The following is a 22,674-nucleotide window of genomic DNA, read 5'->3' as shown; positions in this document are numbered from 1 at the left end:
TTGGCCGACCATCGTGTCTAATAAACATACATGCACTCCAGCATGTGAAATCCCATGGGTTCTACGCAGGCTCAATAGACAACGTCAAAGAGAATCTTATGTTGAATTCCAATGGCAGATCCGGAGCGGTCACCGTGCTCCACCGCGGAGCGCGCCGACTCTGCGAAGAGCGGGCACTCCGAAGCTGCCTTTGGAACGCAGCCGCTCCCGCCGGAGCAAAGTGCCGAACCGTGACCGGAACAGGAAATCCCCAGAATCCTCTGCGTCGCGCAGACTGCGGGTGATCCAACGTTACGTTGCGGGTGATCATGGCTGAAGCGAAACCTGCGGCTCGTTCCTCGACTCACCCGATCAACTACGACGATCGCTGAGCTGAATTTGTAGATTCCGCGCGTAGTTCGCAAGAAATGGATAAAGCAGGCAATCGTGAAGCGTTTTCTTCCTTCGGAAACAGTCCGCGCCTGCCAGCTCGGAACACTCAGCTGCTCGAACCGGCGCTGACCACGGTAGCAACCGCTTGTCGCTGCTCTTCCGAATCAATCACACCGCTAAAAAGGAGTTCCACATGCGAGAAAGTAGATGTTAGTGTGATGAAAAACTGTGCTGGGATTGTTGTCAGGGCTTATTTTAAAAGCGGCGATCAGATATCTGCCGCGATGCTAAGCCTACTCTGACCGGACGTGGACGTCCGGCGATCCGACCGATCGCCGCGGCGTTGGCGGCGTGCCTCTCGCTGCGCGCCTGGACGGCCTGGAGGAGGCAGAGGAGGCGAGCACTGGCCGGAAGCGCAGACGGCGGCGACGTTGGCGACGTCACGCGGCAAAAGTAAGCGCCCTAGTGAGTTCCGGCCGACTCCGCCGATTTCGGCGGAGCAAGTTTTCTTGCTCCGCGGAGTGATCTCGGCTGCGACGGCGCTCCCGATCTACCATTGGAACAGGATTTGGTTGCTCCCGATCTGCCATTGGAACGCGTCCGCTCCACACAGAGCAGAAAAGTTGCTCCGAAAGTGCTCCGGATCTGCCATTGGAATTCAACATTAAGATGTGCCTGGAACGTGAAAGCATCAGCGGATTGTTGTGTCCATGTGTATAAGCAGTGAGCAAGCTGCAAATGCATGATAGGCAAAGGTCAAGGCTGTCATGGGGCGAGTTTAACCAAAAGAAATGGTAAAAAACACCCTATTTCAAACTGCATTGATGTGATATGGGCTCGAGTGACGTTACATGGACGCGCACTGTAGATGCAGTTATCTGTGAGTTAACTGTACGTTATGACTCAAGCGATATGATCAAACGGAATGGAGTCCTCACTGCAATCGCCCAGTTATGCTTTTTTTTTTGCGGTAGATTAGGTCAGTCGCTGTCAATCGCACAAACAAGATTCTGTAATGTCATAGAAAAATAGCTGGAAAGTGTCTATGGAGCTTCCACTGCTTCACACATTTTCTGTAATATCTTATTTGTTTGAAGGTTGCAATAAAATTGATGTCATTTGTTATTAGGGCAAAGAAGTTTTTTTAATGAACGAACCTTGTATTTTAAGTGCGAATGCACTTTATAAGCGACCCCAAACCATCCACCGCCGGCGGCGGCGGCGGCGGCGGCGGCGTCCGCAGTGCTCCTCTATATTTAAAAAAGAAACAGCATCCGGCGCCAGGTTTCGATCCGAGGACTTTGCGGCCGCAGCGCGACGCTCTACCGACCAAGCCACGGAGGCGACGCTGATATCAGTGTTAGTGACGCGCCTTATATCTTTAACGCATTCAAACTACGTCGTCAGCGGCGTTATAGCGGCTTGATAACTGCGTGGTGGATGCGGGGGAATTTTTTTCTTCGTGGCCTCTTTCACAGCCTGCCTACAGTGCCCCGAAACAGTTGTCGCTAAACAAATGCCCACTTGCCAGCCAGCTTGTAACGATTTACTAGGATTTCTCATGGCCAACATAAATTCCAAGGAATCCTTGTGGTACACTCCAGGGCAGTGCAAGTCTCAAAAAAAAGTTTGACAGCAGGACTGGACACTCTTAACACAACCAACAGGCTTCATCGGTGGAAACCAGAAGCCCACCCACACAATGCCATGCAATAAGCCAATGCAGTGAGCCTCTAGCAAGTATTAAGAGCGTAGGTTTTTATTGATTGATTTTTATGCGAGGCATTCAAAGTGTGGATCGACTAGTTAGGTCTACCTGGACAGTTTGGGCGCAAAATACTCATTTTTGGGATTTCAGACAGTTCTCAAAGGCCTATCTAGATGTTTCTTTTTTTTTGCAAAAAAGTGAAAGCTCACAGTTGGGTATCTGGAAAACACTGTTTAGCCTTTCCACAAATTGTGCCAGCCTGCCTATAGGTGGTCCTCATTATTGCTAGGTCCCTCTGCAAGCACATGAATGCAGTGACTAAGAAAGGTGGTAGCCAAAGGGAAAAGAAGGGGTGGTTCCTGAACAAACAGCCCTTGATCATCAAAACAGCCGAAAAGAGCGCTGACAACTCACAGTCCTCGGCTGGGTTGTCAGAATACCTTCTGACATACGTGTACAGTGCATTCACAAACTTTTCTCTAAAAAAATCTTGTGATTACCTACACACACTCCCTCCATAGAAGGGGTTTGTTTCCGGCAAGGTGGTTGAAATTTGTGATTACTAACCGTATCAACACGCCATTCGCCCTTTCATTTAGCATGCTTCTGAGCTTCACTTTAAAAAACCCTATGCTTTTTTCTAATTTACGTATAAATAGACTGCTTATGCAATATTCTCTTATTTACCTGTGTTCAAATAAAACAGTGGTATACCTTAAACACTGCTGTGTCCATGAAGGCGTAACATTTTTCAGTGGTGTTATGTTGGGTACATTAAGCTCAGTACTAATAAACGTAAAGCCAGGACAAGTAAAGTTCCCCCTATTGTTTCAGGGTATCCAAAGTATTTCTAAATTTTTGTAAGCATTCTAACTGTCTACCAATACTTTGTTGGTAACTCAACTAAGCCCAACCTTTTTTCCCATGCTTTTATTAATGTTGTGCTCTACAAACACATTGCCAGCTAGAGCATGCCTGCTGAATTTAGGGCCCAAACCATTCTTTTTTTCACACGATTGCAGCTGTATGAAACATTCCTTTTGTTTAGTTTTGGCTCATAATTTCCAACAGGCCACGCAACTACTGTCAAAACCTCATTAAAACGTTAATTGCTATTCATAACAAACAGTATTCTAACATTTTACATAAGAAAATTTGTTGTAACCTCAGGCGTTGTTACCCAACCAGCTGGTTCATTTACCTTGGTGTGAAGGACATCTACACAACAAATGCCTTACTGCAATAAATTCACATGCCTGTCTTACAGCAAACCAGTGACAGAAGCCACGTGCCTTGGCTTTCCAGCAGAGCTATGGCGTCAGCAAAAAAAGGAATCATTTTCTTGGCTTCTCTGCCAAGCTTTGCACTCAAGCAAAAAGGTCACTTGGTGGTTTGGCTATCCTGTAGGACTGTAGTGTAGGGCTAGAAGGTATCACTGGCTTGTTTGGCATTTTTTCTGTGTATTGTGCCAAAAAACCATGGTGTTTTCTTTGGAAAAAGAACTTCACACCCCAGACTGTGCAGAGAAAGTAGATCTACTCACTGACTTTTTGCACAGCCACGGAAGTTTTGTAGAATCACTTGTAATTGACAAACACCATGTTTGCTTTCTGGCTGAAGGTGTGAACCTGGGAGAGTTGGTTTATATTTTGAGGAGAAATACAGCGACAATAACAGTACTGAAGTACAAGGAAAGGTGCTGTGATGAACACAGTATCCACGTGTTAGTAGCTTTTTTGTCTAGTTTCTTTCCCGTGTTTTCTCATGAAGACTTGCTACAGTGCCTGAACACAGCCTCTTTTGTGTAACGAAAATGTCAACAGCGAAGCATCAATGCTCACACGCTGCCCATTGAAACCAAAGCAGAAGTACGTTCATCAGAGTAATTTCGTTCTTGAAACCATCCATGATACATACGGCTTCTAGTTGTGCTGTAATATTCACAAACACCAACAAACACATTCACGTCCACATAGGTGTTTTTGGCTCCAGTTCCTGCACAAGGTATTACGTACTCTCGGGAGAGGATAATGTCAAGCTGTACAAGAACCACTCCCTCGTAGATGTGCTCCATAAACAGTTTTTTAGGCTTGTTAGCTTAAAAAATAGTTTCAATGCCCCGCCCCATCTTTTTTTAAGCTAATGGTCACATAACACAAAGTATCTCTAGACACCACCCGAGAATGTGCTCTGCCGGGATATGCACCGTTGCGAATAAAAAATGGAACACTGTATTATGGCGGGTACGACTAAGCATATTCACTTAAGCAATTAGCCGAAACAGTTTTTTACACAGCGCAGAGTTTAAAAGCAATAGAACATGAAATATCTCCTCGCAATTGGAAACTTTTACTGTTCACGTCCCCCTTAACAATAACAATAACAATACTTTATTTCAACCCAGGAGGGCTGGGGTGTACTGGAAAGGTCAAAGGCCCATACCGAAGGCCCAGCACACCGACTTTTACAGTGCAAGAAAAGGAGGGAGGGGGATGAAAAGGGTGTAGAGAGATGGAGAGAGAGAGAGGAGTGGATTCAGTCGTTCAGTGGACCGTTCTCAGGTGGCGCACAGCTTGGCGGCAGAGGCTTTTCAATTCATCCGCGTCAGTGGCAGGTGTTCGGAGCCCACGAGAGAGACGACCGACCCGTTCAGCAGCAAGAATGGAACTCTTTATTCCCGACAGGCTCGGAGCACGCCCTCCACGTCAGGCGCTCTCGCGCGCTCGCTCACACGTGTCAGAGTGGCCAGCGGCCCCTACATCTGTCCTCTTAGACTATAACAAAGGGGTACACTCGAACGCTATAAGTTCAGTCTTTGCGGGTGCCGGACCACTCGGCCAGATCTCGTGCGATAGCTGCCTGGAGACCGCGCCGAATCAGGAACAGAAACTGTCCCAGAAGTTGGCGAAGTTGGCGATCTTCCCGTACTCTCCTCCTCTTCGTGTCCCGTCCACTCTTCTCCCTCCTGTGATGCGGAGTCCTGCGTCGCGTTGGGCTGGAACCGTACCAAGTGGCGGCGGTTTCTTCGAACGACGCCCCTTGGTGTTTCGACCACGAATGAGCGAGGCCTTTGAGCTGGGCTGAGGAGTGTCGCCGGGCAGTTTAGGTCCTTCACCCACACACGGTCACCTGCTGTTAAAGGCGGCAACGGACTAGCGCGGTGTCGAGAGTTGAACGCCTTGACTTGCTGGGCTTTATAGGCAGCATCCATATCCTTGTACTCCTGATGACTTGGGGTATGTGGACTCAGGCGTTCTGGAAAACTCGGAAGTCGCGTCTCAAGATTGCGTCCCATCAGAAGCTGGGCTGGGGAAAATCCGGATGGGCCCGGTGTATCACGATAGGACAGGAGTGCCAGGGACGGGTCATCGCTTTTTTCCAGAAGGTTCTTTACCGTCCGTACCATGCGTTCCCCCTCGTCATTGCTTTACGGGTACCGCGCGCTGCTGGTTTCATGGCGAAAACCGTACGTTTGAGCCAACTTGGCAAACTCGTTTGATGAAAATTGGGGTACATTGTCCGTCCGAACGACATCAGTGATCCCGTGCCGCGCAAAGCAACTCTTTACCGCGTCTATTACTGCTACGTTAGTCGTGGAAGTGAGGTACACTACTTCGAGAAACCGTGAATAGTAATCTACAACGACAACGTGCTCACGGCCTTTGCAGTGGAATAGGTCGATCGCAAGATGTTGCCACGGACGATCCGGTGTCGCTGTAGGTATGAGTGGTTAGGGGTTCACCACTCTGTTGGTTTCGGACTGTTCTCAGCTTGTAACCATGTGTTCAATGTGCATGTTGCACCCAGGCCACCAGACACTTTCTCTTGCTCGTTCCTTGCACCGGCGAAGTCCTTGATGTCCGTCATGAAGGAGGGCCAGGAAATGGGCTCGCAAAGCCTGAGGGATAACTAGGCGGTGGTCCAAGAGTATAATTCCATTGAAAGTGCTCATTCTTGCCCTTTCCTTCCAAAATTGCATGAGGTGAACTGGAACCTTGCACTTGTCTGGCCAGCCATTTTCTATAAAATCACTGACTGCGAGGCATTCCTCATCGTGGAGCTGGGTTTGTCGAATATCTTCAAGGCGGCTTGCTACTGGTGCTGAGAAGCCTTTGTAGACAACCCCAACAAAGAGTTCAACAGCATGTACTAATTTGGGGGTAGCGGTATCGCAGGGAGCTCTGCACAGCGTGTCTGCAGTTGCCAGCAGCTTCCCCGGCACATACTTGACTTGAAATTGGTGTCGCATCAACTTTATGCACATGCGCTGAATCCTTGGTGGCAGCTGATAGAGGTCTTTATGTCTGAGAAGAGCTACAAGGGGTTGATGGTCAGACTCCACCGTGAAGAAGAGACCACGCAGGTACTAGGTCGAACAGCGTTATAGCCCATGCTATCGCCAGTGTCTCCTTCTCTGTCTGTCTGTAGCGGGCTTCTGTTGGAGTCGAAGATCTCGAAGCGAAGGCGACAGCGCGTCGAGCACCGCAGGGTTGACTTTGGAGAAGTACGGTGCCGATACCATACGAACTTGCACCAGCCGAGTCCACGGTTGGAAACGGCGGGTCATATAGAGCTATGCAACAGTTTGAGCTGGGCATCTCCTTGACCTTCTTAAATGCGGCATCTTGATGCACACCCCAGATCCAGGGACTGTTTTTGTTAAGCAAAGCTCGGATGGGCGCAGTCACGCTTGCGAGGCGCGGAAGGAAGCGTCCAACGTGATTGACCATACCGAGTAGCCTGCGTACTCCGCTGGTATCCGTTGATGGCGGAAGACTTTGGATTGCCTTGACTTTGTCTGGGTCTGGTGACACTCCGTTCTCGTTGACGACAACCCCGAGAAAACGGAGAGACTTGACTCCGAACTCACATTTGTCCCTGTTGAGCGTGACCCCGGCCTCGTCTAGGCCTTTCGTGGTGGCTTCAAGTCTTTTGTCGTGTTCCTGACGGTCTTTCCCGAATACCAAAGTGTCGTCGATCATGTTGACAACTCCTGGAAGACCGTCCAGGATTTGAGACATCAGGCGCTGGTAGAATTCCGGAGCGGAAGCGATACCGAAAGGAAGGCGACGATAGCAATACCGACCGAAGGGTGTGATGAAGGTAGTCAGCTCTTCACTTTCAGGGCAAAGCTTCACCTGATGGAATCCCGATGTGGCGTCTAACTTGGAGAATACGCGTGCTTCCTTCAGCTGACCTAACAAGAGTCCACAGTAAGAAGAACGTAGCGTTCCCGTTCGACATACTGGTTTAGCTTGGTGAGGTCTACACAAATCCTGTAGCCACCTGTCGACTTTGGCACAACAACTAGACCGACGCACCACGGCGTTGGTTTGCGTACCTTGCGGATGATGCCTTGACTCTCCATCTCGTCGAGTTGAGTTTTAACCACTGGCAGTAATGGAATTGGAATCCTCTGTGGGGTGCACAAAGCGAAGGGCTGTGCATCCGGTCGAAAAATGCAGAGCTTGATACAAGCGAACCTTTCTCCTTCATGCCATGTGCGGCTTTCGCCGACCAGAGCGGCAAGAATCAGCCAGAGCCTTGAACGAAAACAACGCAACGACTTATATTTGGACAGGCGAAACAATGTACAAGTACGAGGACATGAACGTAAACGAAAGGTAATTAGAATCAATACAAATGCGGGAAACAGTTCAAATACAAAATGCACAACATGGGGGCTTTGACCAGGAATATTACGAGGTAGATAAATTATTTGAAAGAAAGACAGTTCGATGCATATGAGAGACAGAGTCCCACAATATTCACCGACCGGGCCGGACGATACACCGCTGTCGGAGGCGATTCAGCTATATACCTGTGAAGCGTGGTTTCGTCTTAGGCCAGGCCGTCCGAGACGATCAGGGTGATTCGAGGCCCGGGATTACGTTAGAGTCCTCTAGGGCGCGGGTCACCGATGGTGTGGTGCACAAACTGGCAGAAGCCGTCGTCACAACACGACGTCCAAACGTAGATAATTTGCTTCGGCGCGTATCCTCTTTTTATAACTACGCCGGCGCGGAGAGAAAGAGGGCACAACACAAAACGCGCCCGCCGCCGTAGGCGCACAACGTCCCCCTTTCTCCCTTCTGGAATCATCGGCGCGCCTTAGCACTGGCAAAGCTGCGCTCGCCCCTCGAAAGAACTCGTAGCTTCGGTGAAAGCTGAGCGGGGGACCTTTTATTAGATGCGAAGCATGTCATGGTTGGGGCTATGTCCGTCCCTTGTCATTGTTGCGCCGTCCACCCCCCCCCCCCCCCCCGCGCGCGCATGGCTCCTGGAGCGGCAGTATTGCCGGTGTCTTCCAGGGCCGGCATGAGACGAGCACGCTTCCCCTTTAAGGGCTCCTGGAGCGACAGTGTTGCCGGTGTCTTCCTGGGCCGGCACGAGACGAGCACGCTTCAAGCGCCTTCGACGTTTCATAGTCGTCGGCAGCGGCGTGCGTTGGCGAGTCTCGGCGCTACGTGATTACAATCAGCCCACAACCATCCGGGGAACGTGCATCGACCTCATCTTCAGCAACTTTAGGGTTCATCTACTTCAACAGCCCTTGACTTTACGTTCCACAGACCATAAGGCGGTCATAATCAAAGCGGAACTCCAACCACAGCTCGACGTCACCTACGTTGAACATGATGATGATAATGATTAAATAAAGACAAACTCATACCACGTACAACGTCTCTCTCTCTCTCTCTCTCTTTAATGCCTCTCCACTCAAACACCCCCCCCCCCTCCAATAAAATTACACCATCTTCCCGTACGGGAACCCTAAGTAGTATGCGAAACAGCCATGGGGTTAACGCGATTTCCCATTTCGTAGTTCGGTAAGTGAAAAGTGTGGTAGGTACCATGGAAACCAAACAGTAAATATAACAGTAGTCACGTACCTCAACTCACGGAAACGACGAACTGAAAACGAATGGGCACTTGAATCGACCATATTCCTGCTTTGCAGACTACTCAGGGTTCCCCTACGGGAGGATGGTGTAATTTTTATTATTTTCTTGCCGGCGAGCCAGCGAGTGGTCGGCGTTACCGCTGCTTCGTTCGAGAGAGTTCCAGTGTTTTCTCGGTGCGAATGGAACCGAAACTGAATGAATCGGACGACTGTAACAAGAATTAGGCGCTGTACAATAATATGAAAAAAAAACTATTTGACGTCGTACGCTTGAGGTTGTGACAAGTGTCAAGCTGGCGTTTTTCAGGGCTTCAAGAACGGCTCTCAGCCGGTGTAAGTGCTCCTTGAAAGTGCAACAAAAATAGCGACGTCGTCAAGACAGGTCTGCCATTTCATGCCTGCGAGAACCGTGTCCATGACGCGTTGAAATATTTCCGGTGCTGTACACAGCCCAAACGTCATCACTTTGAATTCATACAGGCCGTCTGGTGTAATAAATGCAGTCTTCTCCCTGTCCCGCTCACCAACCTCGATTTGCCAATAGCCACTCTTTAAGTCAGTAGAGAAGTAACGAGCATGTCGGAGTCGATCAAGCGTGTCATCAAAGCGTGGAAGGGCGTATACGTCCTTCTTAGTCACTTTGTTCAATCGCCGATATCCACACAAAACCGCAATGTTCCGTCTTTCTGTTTTACAAGCACAACCGGCGCGGCCCAGGGGCTTGTCGACCGTTGAATAACGTCGTCCTTGAGCATGTTGCAAACCTGCTCCTGGATAATGTCCCTCTCATTTAGAGAAACGCGATAGGGTGGTTGACGGACGGGGTGTGTTATATTGTCAGTAATAATTCTGTGCTTGGCTACACTGGTCCTGCCAAGACCGGTTTCTGCCACGAAACAGTCCCGAAACTCGTCGAGCAGTTGGGATAGCTCATTCCACTCTGAGAACGAAAGATTCGGATTGACGTCGGATCGATGGACGTAGTAACGCCTGGTTTCCGGGCTGCAGATGGTGTCGTAAGTTCGGATAGCAAAGGATCGTCAACGGAGTCGGCAATTCGCTATAGGTAAGCTGCAGTCATTGGTCTCGTCAAATTCTGCGGCTCGTTCCGGAAGTTCGTAACAAGGACATCCGCATGTTCTTCATGACGGTGTGCTATGCCTCGAGCAATACCGACCCCCTTTTCTAGAATAAGTTGGACACTGCCCTCGATCAGAGCCTCTCCGCTAGTTGTCACGTCTGCCTGCAGAGACAAGAATACGCTGGAGCGCGGGGGCAGCTTCAGGTGATCGGCTACGACACGTACCGGTGCTGCCGTCAATGAAGGGATCTCTTGAATAGGTGCGGGTATCCGAAGCGTAAGCCTGTTCGTTGATGATGATGATGGTTGGTGTTTACTGGAGCAAGGCAAACGAAGGCAAAGAGCGCCAAAACGGTGGTTAGGTATGAAAGATGTAACCATAAACGCTAAAATCGTTCAACAAAAACAAAAGTGAATTTAATAAAAGACAATGAAGATGGCTGGTGTAAAAGGCCAGGTTGTGATGGTGCGTGGCATGAAATCGGGTTTAAAAACAACTACGCGTGATAGGAAATGGGGTGTAAAAACTTGATGTCACTAAGAAACTTAAAGGTGCGTTGTACAGGAATCATGGGATCATCCGCTAAAAACAATGCTGGGTGTAGTGGAATGTGTTGTCTGTAGAGATCGGCGAAGTGTTTCTGTCATGTTGTGTGGAGTGCTTTGCATTGAAGTAGCGCATGGATTACGGATAGGCCGTCTACACACCTGCTACACAGGGGTCTTGGAGATCCCGTGAGCAGGTATGAGTGTGTTGCATGCGTGTGGCCTATCCATAATCGAGCCAGGGTAACTTCATTGTGCCTGTTGTGTGCGTGAGTGGTGTATGCTCCCAAGAGTGTCTTTGTAACGTGTAGTTTGTTGTCTGCCTGTTCATTCCAGTGTGCTTGCCATGTATTGCGAAGGTGTTGTCTGATGTGTGACTTAAGGTCAGTGTACGGTATTGTTGTTATGTCCACTGTGTTTGCAAGTGCAGCAGCAGCGGCAATTTGATCTGCTGTCTCGTTTCCGGCTATCCCCGAGTGACTTGGCACCCAGCATACGGTCACTTCAAGACGTAATGCATATGCTGACATAATGGTTTTGTAAACTAGGTTAATAACATGGTTTTTACAAAACTGCTTAGATGACAATGCACGTACTACACTCAAGGAATCTGTGAAGATGACGGACTCAGGAATTTTATGATGAACTATGTGCTTTAAAACCAGAAATTTGCGATAGGCTTCAGCCGTAAAAATGCTGCTTTTGCAGTTTAAAGTGTCAGATACCCTAAAATCAGGTCCGTGCGCAGCACACGACACGATACGGGCTGTTTTTGATGCGTCACTGAAAAATTCTGCACACTTGTATTTATCTTGAGGGAACAAGAAGTGCTGAAGAATTGCAGTGGTGGGTACTCGTTTTTTTATCAATCGCTACGAAGGACAAATCGCACGACACGGGGCAAAGCTGCCATGGTGGTAAAAAGTCGGAAAGGGTTGATTTGTAGATGTCTGAAAAGGTGACAGATAATTCTGACACTTCCTGTCTCTCCCTATGTGAGAACGGAGCAGAGATAGATGGACGATTAAGAAGAAGTTGGGACATAGGTGCACGTGTATCACAAATAAATGGTTTGAAAGGATGCTGGGTCATTGACGAAATTTTAAAAGCGTACAGAAGATCTGTGTATGTTCGCTGATGATCTAGGGACCATTTATCGCACTCGACGTATAGACTTTGTACGGGGCTTGTACGGAAAGCGCCCGACGCGAGGCGAAGCCCCAAGTGAAGCACTGGGTCTAGCATTTTCAGCGCTGTTTTTGTTGCCGACCCATTAACCACGCTCCCGTAGTCCAAGCCGGACCCCACCAAGCTTGCGAAGACACGTAAGAGGAGTTGCTTGTCCGCGCCATAGGAGTGGTGTGAAAGGACCTTAAGTATGTTTATTGCTTTGAGGCATTTATGTTATAGTTGTCAGATGTGAGGGATGAATGTTCGTTTCTCGTCTAATACGACGCCTAAAAATTTGTGTTCCTTTTTTACAGGAATCAAGTCACCATTCAATTTAATTTCAGGGTCGGGTTGGATACCGCGCCTCTTTGAGAAGACGACGCAGGTACTCTTTCCAGGATAAATCCTAAAACCGTTTTGATCAGCCCAGCGAGCAAGCTTGTTTGCCCCAAGCTGGATCTGTCGTTCACATATTGACATAGTACATGATTTAAAAGATATTTGTACGTCGTCCACATACATCGAACAAGAGATTGTTGGTGACTGTTGGGACTTCCTCGCTGCTTGCAGACGACACTGATCATCATCATTTATGCTGCTTTTCACGAGCTGTCGCATGCTCGCGTGGCTGCGCCGGCTCGCGCTCTTCTTCTTCTAGTTCCATTAAAAGCCTCATACTATCACGACGTGTCGCTCCCCTTCCTGAGCATCGCGCCGCAGCTGGAGGACCCAGAGGTCCAACACATGGTGCCGAAAACCCGGGACTTCTAGACGACGCCAAGCCCATCGACGCACGGAGCCGCGAAAGCCCAGAAAAAGACGCGGCGCCTGCGATCTTGGCGAGTTCCCAGCTGCGTGCGACCGAATGGAGCGGCAACTTCGACGACGCCTCAGACTACGGGCGCAACTGGATGGCCTTCTAGCGGAAGCGGAAGGCCACTTAAGAGGAAATCTAGAGGTGACACCATCTGCAGTAAGTGTACTGCTCGACCGAATCAGCGCATTTTATGCACAGATTGAGAAAGTGGATGACGCGATTTTTGAGGAGACACCAGACGACTTGCTAGAAAGTGAGACGTTAGACGCCGGAAAGTACCGCGACAAGGTTGTCACCTTGACGGCTAGTCTGCGTTTCAAGATTCAGGAATGCCGGTCTTCGACGCTACGCCCGGCGACCGTTCATTCACAAACACAGGGCAAGTGCACATACTCACAAACAGACCATCCACTACAGGACTTGGACGCGTGGAAATTACCTCTGGTACCCTTTGGAGATAGTTCGAGTCCTGTCATTTTAACGGCTACTTTGAACCACCAGCTTCAATCCGTGGAAAAGTGGCACACAACGACAGCCCCACTACCACAAGACTCCACTGTGAACTATCCCCTCGTGGAAGCGGAGTCCAAGTGTATGAACTATCCCCTCGTTGAAGCGGAGTCCACTACTGAAGAAGCCATCGAGATGCTCAATAATGAGATGATCTTCCGAGAAGCTTCAATGACTACATGTATATTGGCCAGCAACGACCCTGTTGTATCTAACGCCTCAGAAGAAGTACTGACTTCACCGGAAAAATCAATTTGGTCGCCTTCTGGAACCTCAAAAGTGGTAGGACTTCATTGCAACAAAGAGTCGAACATCTTTCCCTTCACGCCCCAGATGATCCAGTACTACCGGGAACAGGCTTCAAAGGATGCAGGACACCTTCTTCAGCCAACGTCTGTAAAGCAGACCGAGTCAAAAGGACACGAGCGCCAAAACAAGGAACGAGCCAGAAGACGCCATTCCGAGCCAAAAGTGAGGCATCAAGCGAAAATTGTGGCGCTGCAGACACGGAACAAAACAGAAGAACAAAACAGAACAAAAACAGAAGCGCCAAGACGTCCGCGGAGGAAAGCACAGACAAAAGGCAGCAAAAGCACGCCCTCCCCGAAGGTCCGACACCTGCAAGAGAAGTTTTCCGTTTGCAGCAACTTTCCCTTGTTTAGGTTTAGAAAACTTTCCTGCTCCTACCTTCATGAATCGACTCTGGCTTCCAAAACACTGTGGACAAATTGCAAGAAGCGACAGGTTAGGCAGTGGAAACACCGATGGCGGAGGAAGCGCTCTCTTGACGGCGGACGACTGATGCACGGGAATCTCAAATCCAGCCAAGAAAAAGACACTTATGGAAGGACAGAGTCATTCTACTCGGCGAAAAACGTCATAGAAAACTGTAGACCTTGACGCAGCGATTAGAAGAGTCGATCGATCGACGGGACGAAGTATCAGGACTTGCTCTCTACGCTTGCCCAGCAGCACTTCAGTCCAGCATGCCGTACTCCACCCTTCGGAAGCCATGGACCTAGCGTCATCTGTCGGCGGGGGAGACTGTTGGGACTTCCTCGCTGCTTGCAGACGACACTGATCATCATCATTCATGCTGCTTTTCACGAGCTGTCGCATGCTCGCGTGGCTGCGCCGGCTCGCGCTCTTCTTCTTCTAGTTCCATTAAAAGCCTCATACTATCACGACGTGTCGCTCCCCTTCCTGAGCATCGCGCCGCAGCTGGAGGACCCAGAGGTCCAACAGTGACAATGCCTTCCTAACTGCATTCAGTTTGACTATAAACAAAGTGCAGCTCAAAACGCCACCTTGAGGCACGCCATTCTCCTGCACGTGAACGTTTGAAAGTGCCCAACCAACTCTGACACGAAATGTTCGTAAAGATCGGTAACTGGACAGAGTGTTCAGCATGTTACCAGATATACCCAAGGATTTGAGGTCTCTAAGGATGCCATAACGCCATGTAGTGTCATATGCCTTTTCAATATCAAAGAACACGGTCATGCAATATTGCTTATGTAGGTAGGCATCTTTAACGTATTCTAGCGCTACTAGTTGGTCATTTGTAGACCGCCCCACCCTGAAGACTGCCTGGCAGCTCTCGAGAAGACCGTTGTACTCAAGAAAGTACACGAGTCTCCTGTTGATCATCTTCTCGAGAAGCTTTCCCAGGCAGTTTGTGAGAGCGATAGGTGTATAACTGGTGGGAGAAGAAGGGTCCTTACCCTCCTTCAGGAACGCCACTACAATAGCCTCCCTCTAAGATTTTGGGATGTGCCCTGAAAGCCATATGTTCTTGTATAGGTGTAGGAGTGTTTCAAGAGTGTCTGGGTGTAGGTGTTGTATCATGGGTATGTAATCTTATCTGCACCTGGAGCTGAAGGTTTGCATGTGCTCAGGGCAGCCCTCAACTCATAAAGTGTAAATTCAGAATTGTAACCAGATTTTGACCTGTTATTGTCATGTAGGGACTTCTTTTCACAAGTATTTTTATGTTTCAGGAAAGTGTTTGTGTAGTGTGCAGAGCTGGAAACGTGTTGGAAGTGTTGTGCAAGTGTGTTAGCCTGGTCTTCGAGTGTGTCCCCTGTTGTACTGACCAGGGGCAGGCTATGTGTATGTTGTCCTTTAAGCTTGCGTATTCTTGTCTATACCTTGTGTGCGTCTGTGTATGAGTAAATGGATGTAAGGAAGGTGCGCCAGCTCTCTCGTTTTGCCTCACGGCACACACTTTTTCCTAACGCCTTGGCCCGTATGAACAACAAAAGATTACCCGACGTGGTGTACCAACGGAGGATACCCCACGCCTTGTTCTGGGCCTCTCGCGCCCGCCTACAGTCCTCATTCCACCACGGCCTCCTCTGATTGCGCGGGGCACCAGAGGTGTGGGGAATGGACTTCTCGGCGGCGTCGAGGATGTGCGCCGTGAGGAGTTGGGTAGCTTCTTTAACGTGTAGGTGTTAAATGAATGTGTGGTGTAGTTTAGATGTTTCTGCAAATGTACACCAGTTCGCTCTATCTTGTTATGGGAACCTGTTATGGGAAGGTGAACTGTTCAGGCCTTTACCTATGTATGTTAATGTGGTTGGGAAGTGGTCACTACCATATGGGTTAGTGCCAACGTCCCATTCAAGAGATGGAAAGAGTACTGCCGAGCCAATGGCCAAATCGAAACGTGAATAAGTGTTGTGTCCTATATTATAGTATGTAGGTTTGTTTTTATTGAATAGGCATGCTCCCGAAGATGTTAGATATCTTTCGATAAGGCGACCTCGGGCATCTGTGCGAGCAGAGCCCCAAAGAGAATTATGTGCGGAGTTATGTGCGTTGAGGTCGCCTAAAACAATGAAAGGTGTGGGTAGCTCATCTACAAGGCCCTCGAAATCCGAGCTCGAGAGCTGGAAATCAGGAGGGATGTAAACTGAGCATAGAGTTACTAGCCTATTGAAAATAATGGTACGAATGGCAACAGCCTCAAGGACGGTTTGTAACTGGATAGAATGACACGCCAAGGACTTTCGGGCAATGATGGCCACACCCCCGGAAGATGTACCACCACCATCCCTGTCCTTCCTAAATACCCGGTAACTATTCAAAAAGTTTGTATGTTTAGAATTTAAATGTGTTTCTTGTATACACATGACACTTGGGTGATTGGAATGCAGCAACTCATAAACATCATCAGGATTTTTAAGAAGGCCTCTGCAGTTCCATTGCATACTTTCTCTTCCCATTATTAAAGTTTAGATCTACTGGAGTATGTGTGTGTTTATGTGTATGTGTGTGTCGGCTTTCGGGGCCTGTACTCTTGGAAGGGGCTTTTTGATTTTCTCTACTGACCTGTACGCCGGAGCCCGTTCCTTCCGCTGTGGTGCATGCTTGAACGGCTCAACGTCTAGGTCGTCATCTGAGGGCAAGGGGGTGCCCAGCGGACTGGGCCCCCTAGACTTGGACTGGGCACCCTTTGCGGTGCCCTTCGTTTTGGCCGCGACCGCCGAGGGCGTCAGGAGCATCCCGGGTGGCACAGGCTGTGCGACGGAGGTGGGAACTGCTGCGGTTTACTCCAGCTCCATCTCCTCCGGGCCCTCTCATGTGCTTCGGGCCGGTGGAAAGGAGGAAACAGTGGGGGCAGCAGCGGGGCACCACCACAGCCGCTGCTGGCTCAGCGAGTGGCGCGGAGGCGGGTTCGGCCACCGGAGGCAACCCAGGGGGGGGGGGGGGGGGGCGAGGCGGGACCAGGTCCGACTCGCGGTACTGGGTTCCCGCCGAAACAAGACGCCGCTCCGCCCCCCCGGCGAGCTGCGTCGGCGTACCTGCCCAGAGGGAAGGAGGCGAACCTCCTTCGCGCCTCGGGGAAGGAGATATTCTCTGTTACTGTCGCGTGGATTATCTTCTTTTCCTGGGTGAACTTCTCACATTTTTGAGAGTAGGTGGCATGGGGTCCCTGGCAGTTGGCGCAGGTGAGGGTTGAACATGGACAATTGTAAGATGAGTGATCATGCTGGGGGCACTTTGCGCAGGTAAGACGGCCGCGGAAAGAGTTGGTGCTGTGCCCGAACCGCTGGCACTTAAAGCAGCGGCGGGGGTTATAGGGATGTATGGCCGAACCGAACATCGATTGTATCCTGCGTTAATGAATTCTGGTAGTGTTGATCGATCAAAGGTTAAGATGAGATGTTTAGTAGGAATTACTTTGTCTTCTCTGCGTATCGTTATGCGCCTCACTGCTGTTACGCCCTGACTTTTCAGGCCCTCCAGCAGATCGGTTTCAGTTTCAGTAATGAGGTCAGGATCTGAGCTCACGCCCTGTGAGCTGTTAATGCTTCGGTGGGGTGTGACCGTGATGTCAAGATCTGCAATGCGTGCCTGGCTCAGGAGATTTGTTGCCTGCTGCTGGTTATTGACTTCGACCAACAGTTCTCCCGTTCTCTGTTTCTTTGCTTTGTAGGATTTTCCTATTATACCGTCTATAAACTTTGTGACCAAGGAGACAGACAGAGAGGCAACAGGCTTTTCTTTTTCAACGGATTGAATGATCAGGAAGCGGGGATAGTTGCCTAGCTTTGGGATTGAGATCGTTGGTAAGGACGGAAATGATACTTCGGTGCGGCCCCTTTTCAGGGACCGATCACGTTTGGAGGGGGGGGGGTGGTTGAGAATACCATACAGCATGTGTAGAAGAAGGGGACGGGAGTACTTTCTTCCACAGCCGTACCCTGACAGCTGAGGAGGTCCCGGAGCTCCCTGCCTGGTAAAAAGACAGAGAGCCCATCCGCCGGAACTTGACCTGGGCTCCGACGGCCACCGTTTGAGGTTTCTACCCTTCACCTTTAAACACATCACCAAGGTAGGTTACAGCTTATGTTGGGGGCTCGGGGTCCCCCCCCCCCCCCCATAACGACCCATAACGGGGTCCCCCCCCAAAGATAACGTCCGTGGAGCAGTTCTCCAGTATGAGGAACTTCGCTGGCCGCACTTCGCCATTAATGAGGTACAAACGATCTCCCCGGCCTGGCACTCGGCCCTTGTGTGGGAATTCAACGCTTGGGAGTTCACCCGGCTTGCACGAGAAATCGCCCCTATGGAAAGGGGCGGCTGAAAAAACGCAGAACATTTTTGGGGGGGGCAACTACCTAAAATCTACGATTGTGGACTTCCGCGGGGACACGTTTCTTCAGAAACATAAGATCTGTATAGGCTCTGTTGTCGCACCTCTGTTGATGGACATTTTTCTGGCAAAATTTGATCGCATGTTACGCGACTATTTATACGATGACCGTGTGGTGAAGGTTTTAGATATGTGGATGATTTTTTAGTGCTGCTTCATTTAATATCTCGCACTAGTCTAGAATCTGTGACCACAGATATTGTTAAATGTTTTAGTGCTTGTTCTGCATCCCTTCATTTTACTTATGAATTACCACCGAGCGGAAGCATTAGGTTTTAGAGTTGGAATTGTCGTTCCGTGTCGACATGCATGTGTGCTGGACCTACGCACCGCGGTCTAAAAAAAATCTCCTTCCGTACAGCTCGTGTCACTCGAACAAAAAGGGGCATAGCAATGCTTTGTTTCAAGAACGCGTTGCGAAAGAGCTGCTTTTACACGATTCAGGCGAGTGTAAAGCAACAAGCCAGTAGACTGCAATCGGTAGGGTTTCCAGACCACGTGACGCGAGCGGCAGCCGAGGAGTTCCTGAAAGAGCAAAAAAGGTCGCGCAAGGCATAAGCAGCTACATCGGGGCACAAGGCTAGCTTTGTTGTTATGCCTGATGTGCATAGACTTTCGCACAATGCCAAGAGGGTGGCGAATAAACGCGGCATACGCTTGGTGTTCTCATCCCCGCAAAAGTTGGGAGGTCTGTGCAGTCGCATCGACCGGCATACGCGAAAGAGGGCTACGTGTGGTACTAATCATATTTCGAAATTTGTGCCTTGTGCTACACGTGTGATTTACCACATCCCCTTATCCCCGTGTGGCAAGGCTTACATCGGTCAAACAGGCCGCTGTATTGATGATCGCGTCAGAGAGCACAAGGTTTCCCTTTCCACGAGTGACGGTACTCATCTGCCGAGGCAGTGTAGGCAATGCGGGTGCACACCTGTCTTTGGCAACGCTACCATATTAGGCCGGGGAAGTACAAAAACCCAAAGGGAAATTTTGGAAGCTTTCGATATAATGAAAGGGGGAAACAACTGTGTCAGTGACACGTCATTGCTCCTGTCTAGCAAAGAGATGAAGTTTCTAAACGCTGTGGTTGCTTGATAACATTTCGTTCATGCGACGCATGACTATTCACACATGCGCAATGCTGTTGCCAGAAGGTATTTCTAGGCGTTCAAGTGCCTTTTTCGTTCAGTTGTTAGTACCAGCTTGTCCCGTCATTTTTTCTGTGTCCTGTGTTTACCGCTGTTTTTATTCCATTGAACTTTTTTTTCGTTCGTTATCTTGGTTGTAGAACGCCAAAAGAACCTCTTCATCTTCTAAACGAACCCGACGACGCTTGCCTTCGGCTACTGAGTGTCAGCATGCAGCAGCAACTCTGCAGTGCAGTAGTGGATGATACAGGAACTGAACACTAAAGCCTCCATTTGCCTCCCCTCCCGACTTTCACGACGCTGCTGCTGGTGCTGCGCGCAGCCGCTGCTGCGTTTCTTACACCACCAGATGGCACTGGCCTCCGCCCATCGAAGCCGGTGGCGCTGCCAGGAGTGGTCCAGAGTTCATGGGTATCATTGAGTTTCTTACAATTATTGTACGAAACTCACTACGAAACTATTGTATACGAAACAATTATTGTACAAAACTCTATGCGTGCGTATGGCACGCTCTCTGCGTGTATAACTGGCGTCTATAGCATGCTGGAAATGTCGGGAGAAGGGCACCAAGGACCGAAAGAAGCGTTGGGCGGAACATGAGACCGCAAATGTATGCTGGCTCGAAAAAATGAGGCAAGGCAATGACGCGTGACAGCCATGAAAGGTGACGACATTGTGTGCGCTACGCCCAGAAACGACAAGCGGAACAACTACTGTACAACAAGCTCCCGACAGAACAGGGCGGTCAGCTCGGTAGCATGCAGAAAATCGTCGCCGTACAGGTAGACGTGGACCACATGGTTACGACCATTTCGCACGACGTTTTCTGTGACGTGGCATCTAGGTACACATAAAGAAGACGGAAGTGATAAAGTCAATGTTCAAAGATAAGTGTAAAGCTATCGCTTTACAGCGATTCCTACCAATGCGTAGGATTCGCCAATTTTTTAGCTCTCATGCTTCTCGAACCAAACTCATGCAGATCCGACAAGGTAGAAAACATTGACCACGCATCTGCTTACTTCGCTACAAATGTCGTCGAAGGACGAGCACTCTGGCAGCTCTTCGCGTAAAACTTCTCTCTCGCCTGCCCACATCTTACGCTCTTCCCAGCCGTCTAGCTGCTCTCACTATGTTCGCTCAAGGGGTCGCTCAAGCGAATTCCACTTTCCCGTGGTCCACTGATTGCGCACCCTGTATTGCAGCCTTCTTTTGCAGCGTCATTCTATTTGATGTCGCAAAAATCAAGCAGACAGATGGTTGTAATTAAAATAACACCTCTTATACCAATATGTAATAGGAAGCAGGTTCAAATCGCGGCCGCGGCAGCCGCTTTTCTAATGAATACGAAAAGCGAAAACGCCTGTGTGTTTGAGGTTTCCGCGCACGCTAAAGATCGCCAGGTAGTCAAAATTAATCCAGAGCCCTCCACTACGGCGCGCCTCATCGCCTGTGCAGCGTCGGCGCGTTAAACCCCATAATCGTCCTCCATATATGTATTGATGATTTTCCTTAAATATGCCAAATGTGCAATGGGCTCAACAATGTTGGAAAGCATAAAGGGTGGTAGTACTTGATTTACTGGTTGGTAAAAGATTTGTGCGCATTAACTTCTTGTTCAGGAATTTTCTTAAGATTTTGACCAGGTAGCTGGATCGATGAACAGGCACGCAGGCAGGCAGGCAGGCAGGCGGGCGTGAATTTTCATGCTTAAGTAGCGAGACTATCGTCTTTAAATACTCTTGCATGAGCACTTCGTAGTCGTGACTTCGGTTAAAAATCCTGACTCCATGAACTTTCTCAGCTGTTCTCATGGTTCCTCCGAAGGTGACCCACAAAATCACCGTGGCTCTCGAGGTGGCCGAGGAACTACGTGAGTAGTGGCGGCGTTGTTCATGGTGACGGTGACGAACTGTTCTTCTGTATATCTTTTATTACACTGGTCCGAATCCGGATAGAAGATCTTGCTGTACGCGACTAGAGCGACTTGTGCTTGCTTGGGTGTGCTTGCGATGCATGTACTGCGCACCTCTGCCAGATATAACGTGGGCTGTGCAAGGCTCTCGTAGCAACTAAACTTTAGTAAAGTGAACTTGTCGCCCTAGAAACTTTAATAAGACCCCAAACGGCAGAAAAAACGACGCCCACAGTCGTTAATCGAATGCAGAATACTGCGGCTAATCGAATGCCGCAGTATTCTGCAAGCATGCATATATCTGGAAACGCCGTACTTGGCAAAAAATTAGCCCCATCTTCCAGAAGGGAACGCTGAGTAGATGCGGGGCATCGCTTGGTTCCGTTGTGTTTCCGTTGTGTTCGTAGTCGAATTTGGGGGAAACGCCAACCCACTAACTGACGGGACTGTTGCTTCCATCACACTTCATCGGAAGAACGGAGTGAACTGGAGTCAACCGCAGCAAGCGCTGAACTGAACGCGCGCAGCCCGCTACCCGATTTACATTCAAGGTTGAAGGAGAGGAGACGAGAGGAGGAGAGATGCGCAAGCGCCGAGCATGTGCCGCAAAAGCAGAAGTGAGAACGCGGGCGAAGCGAAAGCGAAGTGCACGCAGCTGGTACGAGAGAAGAAGTGGCAGGAGTATCGCGCAGCTGTGGGAGACAGGGAAGGAGGAGAGTTGCACATGCGCAGTGTGAGTGCGGACGCGACGCGGGACATGCCCAGACTATAAGATGCTCCGCATCTAAAACATGCAATCAAGTCGAGAACATTGCCGATCAAATAAGAACAGTCAAGGCGAGTTACGGACGGCTTACACTCTTTACCGAACGAGACAGTCGCGCGCTGCCTGAGGTCAGAATGAAGAAACAGATGCCCCGTTTTCATTATTGGGACAAAATAAACCTGCGCGGCCGAATGTAAACAAAACATTGCACAAAGCATGTTCAGGGGTGAACAGCTGAATTAGATTTGTGAGCAGTTTTTGGAGCAGCGAAATCTCTATTTTGGAGCAGAAGAACCTTATTTGGAGCAGAAGAACGAAATTTATGATGTCACCAAGGAGCCTAAAAAATCAACTTTTTGGCAACTCAGGTGCGAAAAAGTGCACTTATTAATCGGTTTTAAGCGTACATAACACTTAAACAATCTTTCAACAAGGTGTTTTTACTGCCAGAGTATCATAAGGTACGAACTGCACACATTTTTACAAATCATTTTTAAATTCTTAAGCTCTGTGTATACATAGCGGGAAGCGCCGTTGAGAATACCGAATTGAAAAATTAGGCAATTGTAAGGT

At 49.4% G+C, this 22,674-nt stretch overlaps 1 protein-coding gene across 1 annotated transcript in view; it reads right to left on the bottom strand.

Annotated features, from left to right (window-relative positions):
• Positions 1-22,674, bottom strand: part of LOC144142948 (Na(+)/citrate cotransporter-like) — a 53,476-nt gene that overhangs the window by 6,999 nt on the left and 23,803 nt on the right. The gene's annotated exons all lie outside the window — the stretch shown is intronic.

The sequence above is a fragment of the Haemaphysalis longicornis genome, unplaced genomic scaffold (assembly GCF_048455015.1).
Source record: "Haemaphysalis longicornis isolate Haplotype H1 unplaced genomic scaffold, Haemaphysalis longicornis Haplotype H1 scaffold_6, whole genome shotgun sequence".
Classification (NCBI taxonomy): Eukaryota; Metazoa; Arthropoda; class Arachnida; order Ixodida; family Ixodidae; genus Haemaphysalis; species Haemaphysalis longicornis.
The sequence above is the reverse complement of the archived record's forward strand: the minus strand, read 5'-3'. Positions and strand labels throughout refer to the sequence as shown.